The sequence below is a fragment of the Daphnia pulicaria genome, chromosome 1 (assembly GCF_021234035.1).
Source record: "Daphnia pulicaria isolate SC F1-1A chromosome 1, SC_F0-13Bv2, whole genome shotgun sequence".
In the NCBI taxonomy this organism is placed as follows: Eukaryota; Metazoa; Arthropoda; class Branchiopoda; order Diplostraca; family Daphniidae; genus Daphnia; species Daphnia pulicaria.
The window spans coordinates 37,050,560-37,060,657 of NC_060913.1; the positions used below are offsets into that span (position 1 = coordinate 37,050,560).

Consider the following 10,098-nt stretch of genomic DNA (forward strand, 5'->3'; position numbering starts at 1 on the left):
ATATATTGAGAAAATAACTAAGATCTCTTCCGTTAGATACCACAAATGATTCATCTGTAAAATTAACATGCATATTATTTCACGATTTAATTATGTAGCGTAAGCAAACGTACTTAATAAGTTTAGAGTACCAACGTACAATGACAAACGACGGGGACTTCTAGTTTTTTTTAATTGAATTATGAATTTCTGCCCTATTTTTGCTTCGTTGGTGATGGACTGTGCTTCGCAATAGTGAAAATAAGTCGGAAAGATTTCCCCCTGCGACTGTGATTAAAGATGCTTGTTTTGCCAAATGATCTCTGAAACTAAGTCTCCTACAATCAGCCACTTCCTGTTTTGTTAGACAAATCCTTTGTTGGTATGTTAAGCAGAATTATAAAGAATTAGACAGATCACAAAGTTTGCGCAACAATGATTGCAGTTCTTCAACCTGTAAACGACATTGAGAACTAAGACGTTCTTCGATGCAGTTTGTGTTTACTACAATCCTACTTTTGCTCTTTTGATGTTGGATGGATCCGACTTGGATTGGATGCAGGCCCCAACCGAATGCTGCCCAGCATTGTACTTTATCCCAGGAGAAAATGGCTTCATGCATGCATCTAGCTTTCTTTTCGCATTTGTCCTAGGAGTCGATGTAGCATTTTCCTTCCTCGCAATCTCTTTCTGTACCGTAGGTGTTTCTTCTTCAGCAAATACCTGATCTTGTATTTTTTTTTTAATAAGTTCAATTAGTTCTCGATAGGGGTATCAATTAATAACATTAATACCTGATTCAGGCACTAAATTTACGGTGCACGTTTGCGCTTGAGCATCCTGGCTGCTAGATCCTGCCTCTTTAGGTTCTGGAAACAGTAAAAAAAAATTTGATCCACAGTATAGGTTTAGGTTAGATTTTCATCATGTGAATACTTGTAGCAGGAGCGGCAGAAACGGGAAACAACTCCGAGTCATCTTGAGTAAACATCGTCCAGATTCGTCCATCATCTATAAGATCTGTTTGCTCATTAGCCTTCCACCTATAATAGAGAGTGCGCAACCCTTACATAACTGGAAGTGTGAAACCTTTAACTGTTGTGCTAATAGATGCGAGAAGTAGGTTCATTTCATTTCGCCAATCACGGTGCGAACACTTTTCTCCTTATTCTTGGGGCAGACACAGAAAGTGCTGATGTTGCATTGGGTAATGCAACAGGGTTTTCAGAGTGAACTGCCCATCTAGAATAGTTATATAGGCAGCTATCCTTCTACTTTGTCAACCACGAAGAGAAGATGTGAGCGGGGAAGTTGGTAGGATTTAGCAAACCAACATGTACAACTTGCGAAGTTAGATGGTATTTTGTACTCTCCCGTCTTCGAAGATTCTACATATGACGTAGGCCTGCGTCTAAGAAATGGTTAACATTTAGCAACATATTTTTTATTTACTTTACATATTGAGGAATATTTACCACTGTCATAACGTATGTTGTGGGTTTTTCTGATTGTTTCTATACTAGGTTCCATCCAAAGTTGTAAAATGTTCCCTTAGAGCTGCCAATCTCAGCGGAAAAATAGATATGGGGAACCTCATGTCAGATTACAGAGACATGACATCGCGATCAAACAATCTAGTCGCGGCAATGTCCAGCAACGCTTCTATAACAAAATTCAGCTTTTTCCCTTTTTTCTTGATGATGTCTTTGATAGTAAGGTAGTATCTGGAAATAAAAAAGCAGAGCAATTCTATATTCTGTCAACCAAGACTTTAATGCCTTTCAATCTTGTTAGTAGTGTTGTTTCCCAAGGTGGCCAGGCCCCGCCTCTCCTTTATCGGCCACATTATTCCAGCGCTCGCTGAACCACCGACTTTCGAAGTAGTCACCTAAGCGATTGTCCTCTATTAAATAAATAGGAAGTTTAGTGTTTTATAAATAAATTGGGACAAACCTAAAGCACAAAGATATTCCTGGGCCTTGACAAGCTTTTCTTTTGAGTCTGTATAGACAGCCTCCTTGAACATTTCGAAGATTTTCTCCTTCAAACCTTTAGAGAGATATATCTTGTTAGTCTGGTGTCCACGCCTTTCAGAATATGAAAGTGGTACAGCAGATGGGTTACGTTGGGGAAGTTTTCATCAATGGCTAAAATTGTTGTCCATAGTGGGAACAACTGATAAACAACAAATTTCCACTTAAGAAGGGTAGGATTTTATTTTTACATTTGTGATTTCCTGCAGCAAAACAGCTAAGATCAGGTGGTGTAGACAGTTAGCAAAAATTGGTAAGGGATGTATGAAAGGGGTTCAAAATTCGTCGGTTTTGACTGTTAGAGAATTGCCAGCAAGCTTGAATCCTGAAGGGAAAGCAAAAAGTTATGTTCATTACGAGCTACTCATTGAGCTTCTAACAGCCTGTAAGCCGGCAAGTATTATTTAAGATTGGATGGCGTTAAGCAGCTACATAAGATTAAAAATAAGTCTAATTGGACCCCAGTCATAGATCCAAACAAGGCTGCCCGTTTCCAGTCATCTTATAACCACATTTTCATTCTATTCGATATCTTTACTAACAATGGTAGGCATATAACCTAGTTAATGCATATTTATTCTTTATTATTAATTATCTCTTTTGGTTTTTAGGAAACAATGGATCGAGAGCCCATGACTCCAGATAATTTGGTACTCTTGATGCTAAAATATCATATGAAGAAACACAGACTGTTTGGAAGACAAGAACGAATACCCTGTGATTTGTTAACTTACACAAAAATGATGTTACATGATCGTGAAATCTTCTGTGTGTTTCCTTTGTTTCAGATGTTAGTGTACCTTGTTTTCTACTTAATTTTTGTGTATGTGGACACATATAGCCTACTGTAAGCTTTGTGTTTTGGTTCAAAAGACGTCATAAAGACAACAAAAACAGGTTTTATTAAAGAAAAAAACCCTGTTCAAGAATATTTTAATTAAAAGATTGCATTGTAATTGAAAGGTTTCTTTGATTTGAAAAAAGACCGCTTTTAGGTGTTCACATTGTGGTGTCTCAAAGGAAGCAGGAAACTGATACTGGAGACCGTTTAAGACTATATTTGTCCTGGCTTTTTTTCGGGATCTGCCCATGATTAAAGCTTCACTTATTCTTCAGAGATTTGCTTAACATGTGGTTCCATCTGCAACACCAGTCATCGAGTATTTCTAGGAACTGTTACGTAAACTGATTATCAATTTTGAGCGAAAAATGTAATCGGATAAAACGGAATGTTTTAACTTTGTTCTTATTTCAGTCATACTGTTTATTTTACGACGACAATGACATAAAACTGTGCGGCCTATTCCCAAGTGCACAACATAAACAATAGACGCAAATAGAAAATTTGCCACTTTGAACATACCATCGACAGTTTTTTTAGTGCAGAGTATTATTTTTATTATTATTGGCCGTATAGCCTGCAAACACATATTGGCCGTACAAACATAAATAGCATTTGCCAGGTACCGAAAGCCGACTAATGAAAGTACAATTTTGGTTTATACATTTCCTTAGGCTTATTTTTTGCATCAGCTAAAAAAAGTGGAATCTCTCTAGAAAAATCATTTCCATTTCGTACGGTGTGGAAATTTCTATGGGCGCCCACAGAAGTGGTGTCATAGATAACTTCACAATTTTCAGCGGTGACGAATTAATGGAGAGAATGAAAGTTTACATGAGAGGGAAGGAATCTCCAATTGCATCATTCTCAACGTTGATGTCTATCTCAGCGGAATGACAAAAGGTAAACTTTAAAAAATTTCTTTACACTTCATAATGTCCTAATCTTTTTCTGTCTTAGATGCAGCCACACGCCTGTTAAGAAACCTGAACGATCGTAAAATTCAAGCAGGCTCAAACTTGGAATGGAATTCAAGAAGAAACTTGCTTCCAAAACTAAACAGACCACCCTTCCATCAGACCAGTTTCTTCCCATTATTCACTACAATCTCCCCTTAACTGTTTGGTTTGAGAAAAAATGCAATTTCCTGTTTCCCTAGCAATACATTTCTGATTTTTTAACAATGTCTAGTCTCCTTTAATTTCCAAAAAGGTGCAATGAAATGCATGATTTTTTCAATCGGAAAAATTACCTTGAATGTGATACCCCGATCCTAACACAACCACCTTCAAAAGAGGAGAGAAGAAAGGAGTGATCCACGAGGGAAGGATTGGGGTTGTGGCTCGGGCGAGTGGATACCGGAGGGAAAAAACGGCAAAAAAAATTGGCCTGAAAAAAAATAAGATGGCGGAACAAAGAACAAAGATTTGCATAGGGAAAACTATAGCCAAGCTTTATTCAACCACAAATCTACGCATGATTGATGAATTACATTCATAAAAAATTTTAATTTGTGAGTTAACACAATTTATGGGCATATTTCAACAAAAAAATTTGAACTTTGTCGAAAAAAAATCTGAGTATACGACCAAAGAACACAAAGGGAAAGAAAGATGAAGGGGAAAACGTTTCTTCTCTTCTTTTTTGGTCAGTTTGCTACCGCATGCATATCACAATGGCTTACGCAAACAACGGGGAAGTTGTTTTGTTGGATAGTTGGATCGTTGGATTGTTGGGAGAGTATTTTTTAGCGAAATGTTCGAAGAATGTGAAAGTAAGGAAATATCTTACGAAGATTACCTGAAGAAAATGATCGGCTAGGAAAATGTAGCGGGAAGCGAGGTAAGCCAAAATAGAAATCCCTATTGGTCAAATGATGACTGATATTCCAGAAATTCCATTATGCATCTTTGTTATCATTATGTATTGCTTCCGTAGATAAAAAAATTGTGGACAAAACATCGCGTATTGCTCAGGAAAATTGAAATGTTATTAATTCGGAAAAATTACATTTTACATTATTCGCCGCTTGGTGCAGCGTCGAAGATAGCCAAAATAATGGCCGACAAATTTTGTAACGCAAGAACAATGACGGAATGATTCAGAGAGCTCTATGAGGTAAGAAATAGTGTTAATAGTATTACGATAACAGTCGTCTGTCTTGACTAAAAAATCACAACATTGCCAGCTTTAGAAAAATCATTTTGAACATTGTCGAGATTAGCACTTGGCCCGGGCCTTAATGGGACAAGATTTTCTTAAAGTGACGAAATAAATGGGATGCTCCCCTTTAAAGGTTTTGTCCTGGAACTGCATCTCCAAAAAAATAATCGTCCTCGTAATAAACCGTGACGGGATATACCCCGGATATATATAGGGACAAACGTAATTTTCTTAAAATTTTTCAATAAATTTCCGATTATCAAATAAATAAATAATAATAAAATAAAACGCCATTTTTGGTGGGCGGTACTTAAAATCTGATGAAGTTTGCCCTTTTTCCCCCCTTTTCACCCTTTTTCGTGCTGCATATACCCCCTCTTTTGCCCTTAGGGTCGAAAGGCGAAAGACGAAAAGGGTGAAAAGGGGGGAAATTCATCAGATTTTAAGGACCGCCCACCAAAAATGGCGTGGGGTCCGTTTTAAAATGGGGGGAGCTAATCTCAACTTTGAAGTGAGATTACGGGGGACATTTATTATTTTAAAAATATAAAAAAATACCATGAGAATCAGCATGAAAAACTGATTCTAATGTTATTTTTTTCAAACGAATCCCTTATTCATGCACCAACCCTATTGAATTTCCGTCGGAAAGTTTCAGCTACTGACACAAGTTGTTTGATAGCACTGTATGTGTCAAAATATTCAGATTAATGAGGGCTGAAGAAAGGTGTGAAGAAGGGACAAAGAAGAGGGGGGAAATGTAGATAGGATTAAAACTATATGGAGGATAGAGAGATAGGAAGGTTACAATAGTAATTTTAAAAAAATTGCTTGGCATTGAAATTTGGGCGTATTTTCTGGTGCTGTACGGGTGCTAAAAGAAAGATCAAGAATGTCTTCCGCGAACTCTTGATTGGAAGACAATTTGGGGTATGTTTGGAATACAGCCTTGTGCCAGGTGTTGAGTCTTTGGAGAATGGGATACCCCCCCCTTTTTCAGAAATCGCTAAGTGCTGGGAAATAACAGAAGGTGAAAGGAGTGAAGGTTGGGGTTTCTACGTGCGTCTTTCATTTTTTCTCTAGTTTATTGCTGGTAAAGTGACGGTGAGCACCGCCATGTAGCGGTCCTTCTCCGATGGGAGTGTACATTAAATCTACCCTGTGCGTTTTAGCACTGTATTCTTCCCAATTTTAGAAACGCAAGCTTATTGCTACCTGAGTTTGTTTGTTATTCTTTGTTCCGTTGGCGGGTCTGCTCCGATTTCTCCGTAACATCACATGGATTTCCTATCTTTTTTTTGTTTGAGTGAACTCGTGATGAGCCCTCCTGTCAAGAGGAAGAAGCGTGGCGGAATCTTGCGCGGGACGTCAAACCCGGCGGCAACCAGAGCGCATTGTGCATTCAATTGTGAGATGAGTTCACCTTTCAGCCATTATTCTTTGTTCGTTACCCTAATCGCTTTTAATAATACTGAAAAAAATAACGCTTGAGAAAAATGTTTATGTCTCGATTTGAGGCAAATGACCCCATTGTTTTGAAATGAAGAAGAAATTTTTAGCGTGGACGCATCTCTTGCCGCTTATTTTACCGACGGATTTAACACAGTTCTGTCTGAACTCGTGTAGTAATTCCTCACTTTATTTTTCTTCTGTAGATGGCAAAAAAGTATTTCTATGACGGTTACTGATATAGACCATATAACCCGTGCTTGAAAAATTAAATTTAAATCCTCTTCATAGGGAAACAAGGTGAGGAGAAAAAAGAATACGTTGGACCGAAAATGCCTAGTCGCTTTTTGCTATTTCTGTTAAGGAACTTCAAGAACGATTGAATCGCATTTTGTTTTGTTTTTTTTCTTTTTGTCACCCTGCATTTAACAATTGCTTTTATTTCCGAAATTTTGTATCAGTTGAATTCCCGCTTCGTATTTTGAAAAGAAGTTATAACCTAAAGTTTGAGATTTTTTTCTTATTTTGATCTAGGTAGCAATGGATCGCTGGATACGATTTATCACTTCTGTTTTTGATACTTGATTTTACTACTCCATTCAGGTATACAATGAATCGTTGCAGTGACCTTGTAACCAAGCAATTTAAGGTGTGAACACCCGCTGGTCACACTTTCCAAGGGTCCCTAAACTGACAGCTCCTTCCTTGTTGATGGATCTATTCCATCGACGTTTGCTGACAGCGAAATTTGAGAGGCTGAAGGAGTGGCATATATCGTTCTTTTTTTGTGAATTCCCCAAAATGTCGAAGTAAAGACGGGTCGATTGTGCCCGGCCTCCGTGACACCTTATTCCCTACACTCTCCCAGCTCTAGCCTTGCCTTACAGCTGGATTTGTTGACGGTGCCAACTTGACCTCACAGGGTTTCAATGCTTCAATCCCGTCAGCTTGTTCTCCCCCCTCAGATAAAACTGGTGAATTTTGTAAGGATTGGCTATCAGCGCCCTAGTTTTTAGCTAAATAATTCCCCTCGTTAGTTTATTGCCCTATCGTTGGCCTCGATACAAGTAATTCCCCCCTTCTTTTTATGACCTACGCTAACCTACTGTCGATGACCACGTTTGACCCTGTTTTGACAGGTATAAAACCCATCACAAAAATACAATCTTCAGTTCAGTCCTTCTGTCTCACCCGTCGTAGAATTTCACTGTGCAGTCCAATCTTTCTCTAATGTCTCACTTGTCACAATCTGTCAGGTTATTACTTCTTCTTTTACCGTTGTATTAAATAGGTTATACATAGGTTGTGTAAAATTACCAAAGTTTATTTCGGACATACGTGAACCCCCGTATGTCCGAACGACCGCCGCTTCACCCAGTCCCGACCGCCGCTTCCCTCTCATCTGGCGCCAACCATAACCACCACGGCCCGCTAGATCGCCACTTTCACCGCCCCATCTAAACTCCACCTGCCCTCTGTCGTAACATGTACTGACAGTAAGTCCTGAATCATTGTTCCTCCTATAATAGCTAACATCACAAGAAGCCTTCGAACCCAGAACTCATACCTGCCGGCCGAAAGTATTGATCAAGCAGTCAAGCCTTTCGGATTGCAGGTCAGGAGACGAGAGAAGTCTTTCATATGGTGGCAGCGAACCAGTTTCCCCCCCCCCCCGAATTGTACTGGTCGGATCCATCGATCCCCGCTACCGAGGCAAACATCTCTTATAGTTTTCAGTTAACGTGAATCCTCCACCCTCTATTGGAAACAACCCGTCCTCTTTTTTTAAAACCTTACCGGATTTTTCGGAGTTCTTACTTCATCCAATCGAGTTCATGTTCGATTTCCTTCACGAATCATTCGACACATTTCAGAAGACATTTCTAGAGAACACCCAGACTCTGATTCAGTTCCTGAAGAAGCTACACAAAATCCAATCGTTCTACAGCTTCCAACCGGAATTAGAACGCCTTCAAGCCTGGCGCCCAATGCCTCCCAGTTAAAGTGACCAAGTTATTGATTTTCAAACTCTTTTTTTATTTCTAGTAGGTGGATGGTGCATGTGCCAGTGGCGCCCTCGGAGTACTTCGTGATTAAGATAGTTTTAAAAAATGGCGGGTTGGTTCCAATAGAGGGTGGGGGATTCATGTAAAAACTATAGAGATGTTTGCCTCGGTAGCGCCGGCTGTCCCATGGGTCGATGGATCCGACCAGTACAATTTGGGAGGGGGGGGGGGAGCTGGTTCGCTGCCACCATATGAAAGACTTCTCCCGTCTCCCGACCAGAGGTCCGAAAGGCTTGACCACGTGATCAATACTTTCGGCCGGCAGGTATGAGGTTTGGGTTCGAAGGCTTCATGTAATGTTAGCTATTATTGGAGGTAAACCATTTCGGAACTTAATGCCGGTACATGTTGCGACAGATGGGCGGCGAAGTCAAGATGGGGCGGTGAAAGGGGCGATCTAGCGGGTGGTGGTGGTTATGGTTGGCGCCAGATGAGAGTGAAGCGGCGGTCGGGACTGGGTGAAGTGATGGTCGGGACTGGATGATGAAGGCGAAGCGTTCACTACAATCTGGATCTGTGATAGCGGAAGCGGAATACACGGCACGGTTCCCCTTAACACTAAAAGTTTTTTTTTTTCACTATTGGTACAATCACAAACACAAAACTATTTGAGTGACGAGCGCTACAGCCACCCGTGCAGTACGCGTATCGAAAAGGGACTGGATCATCGGCCAAAACGACCAGCTATTTATTTAAAATCGCAAGGTCGGATGTTTTTAATCACAGCCGAGGGAATTGATATTCTGTGTGCTTCATACTTTTTTATCAAAGTTCATGGAAGGTCAAAATGTTGGTGTACAATGGACAAGGTTAGCGATAAGAAAGTTCAACGGAGGGCAAGTCATAAAAAGAGGGTATGAACAATTAGGGTTTGAGCGAAACAAGGTGTGAATACTTCGGTCCCAGGGGAACGGCGTCAAGATTCAGTTGTGAAGAAGGGCAAACTGATACAATTTATTTATTTAGACACACTACAACTTAAATTTAAATGCAGTAAATATTAACGTTCAATCTTCGCGACACTTGCGGTCGATGGATCCTTACAGTAGTTTTTTTTCAAATGAGTGTTTACTTCATTATATAAAACAAGCGAGTGGTTATGGTGACCAACAGCCTAACATTATGCTATCTGAACATGAGTTCAAATTTCTTCTAGCAAGCAAAACTTTTAACGCACATAATAAAAATGTATTCATTAAACGATCAGAAAATTTATTGTCGAAGTATGTATCGTAATTTGTATTCATAATTTAACTACCTCACAAAGAGCACCATTTAATTCTCATCACCAATGAATAATGAAAGATTTCACAAGGCCAGTATTATTCGGTTGAATGACTCGTGCATGTCAACCATCAAGTGCGCATTGCGATTTGGTAATCTCAGAAAATATAACATTTGGAATGCCTGATCGAGCTGATGCTTCTAACATGGAAGAAATTTTATTTTCCTTGCGACTCTAAAAAGCAAATGTTATATAATAGTCGCAATAAACAGCAAATTCCAATTTCGTGAAACGGTTCCAATCTCGTTTAACCAATGCAACGACAAGCTTTTCAATTGATTA

The 10,098-nt window shown here is 39.5% G+C and overlaps 1 long non-coding RNA gene across 1 annotated transcript; it reads right to left on the bottom strand.

Annotated features, from left to right (window-relative positions):
- Window positions 1–288: 288 nt before the first annotated feature.
- LOC124312437 lies at window positions 289–1,032 on the bottom strand. The gene is made up of 3 exons (XR_006910499.1): window positions 916–1,032; window positions 774–848; window positions 289–702 (listed from the first exon to the last, which is right to left on the bottom strand). It is a non-coding gene; the product is annotated as an uncharacterized LOC124312437 (long non-coding RNA).
- Between the last annotated feature and the right edge of the window lie 9,066 nt (window positions 1,033–10,098).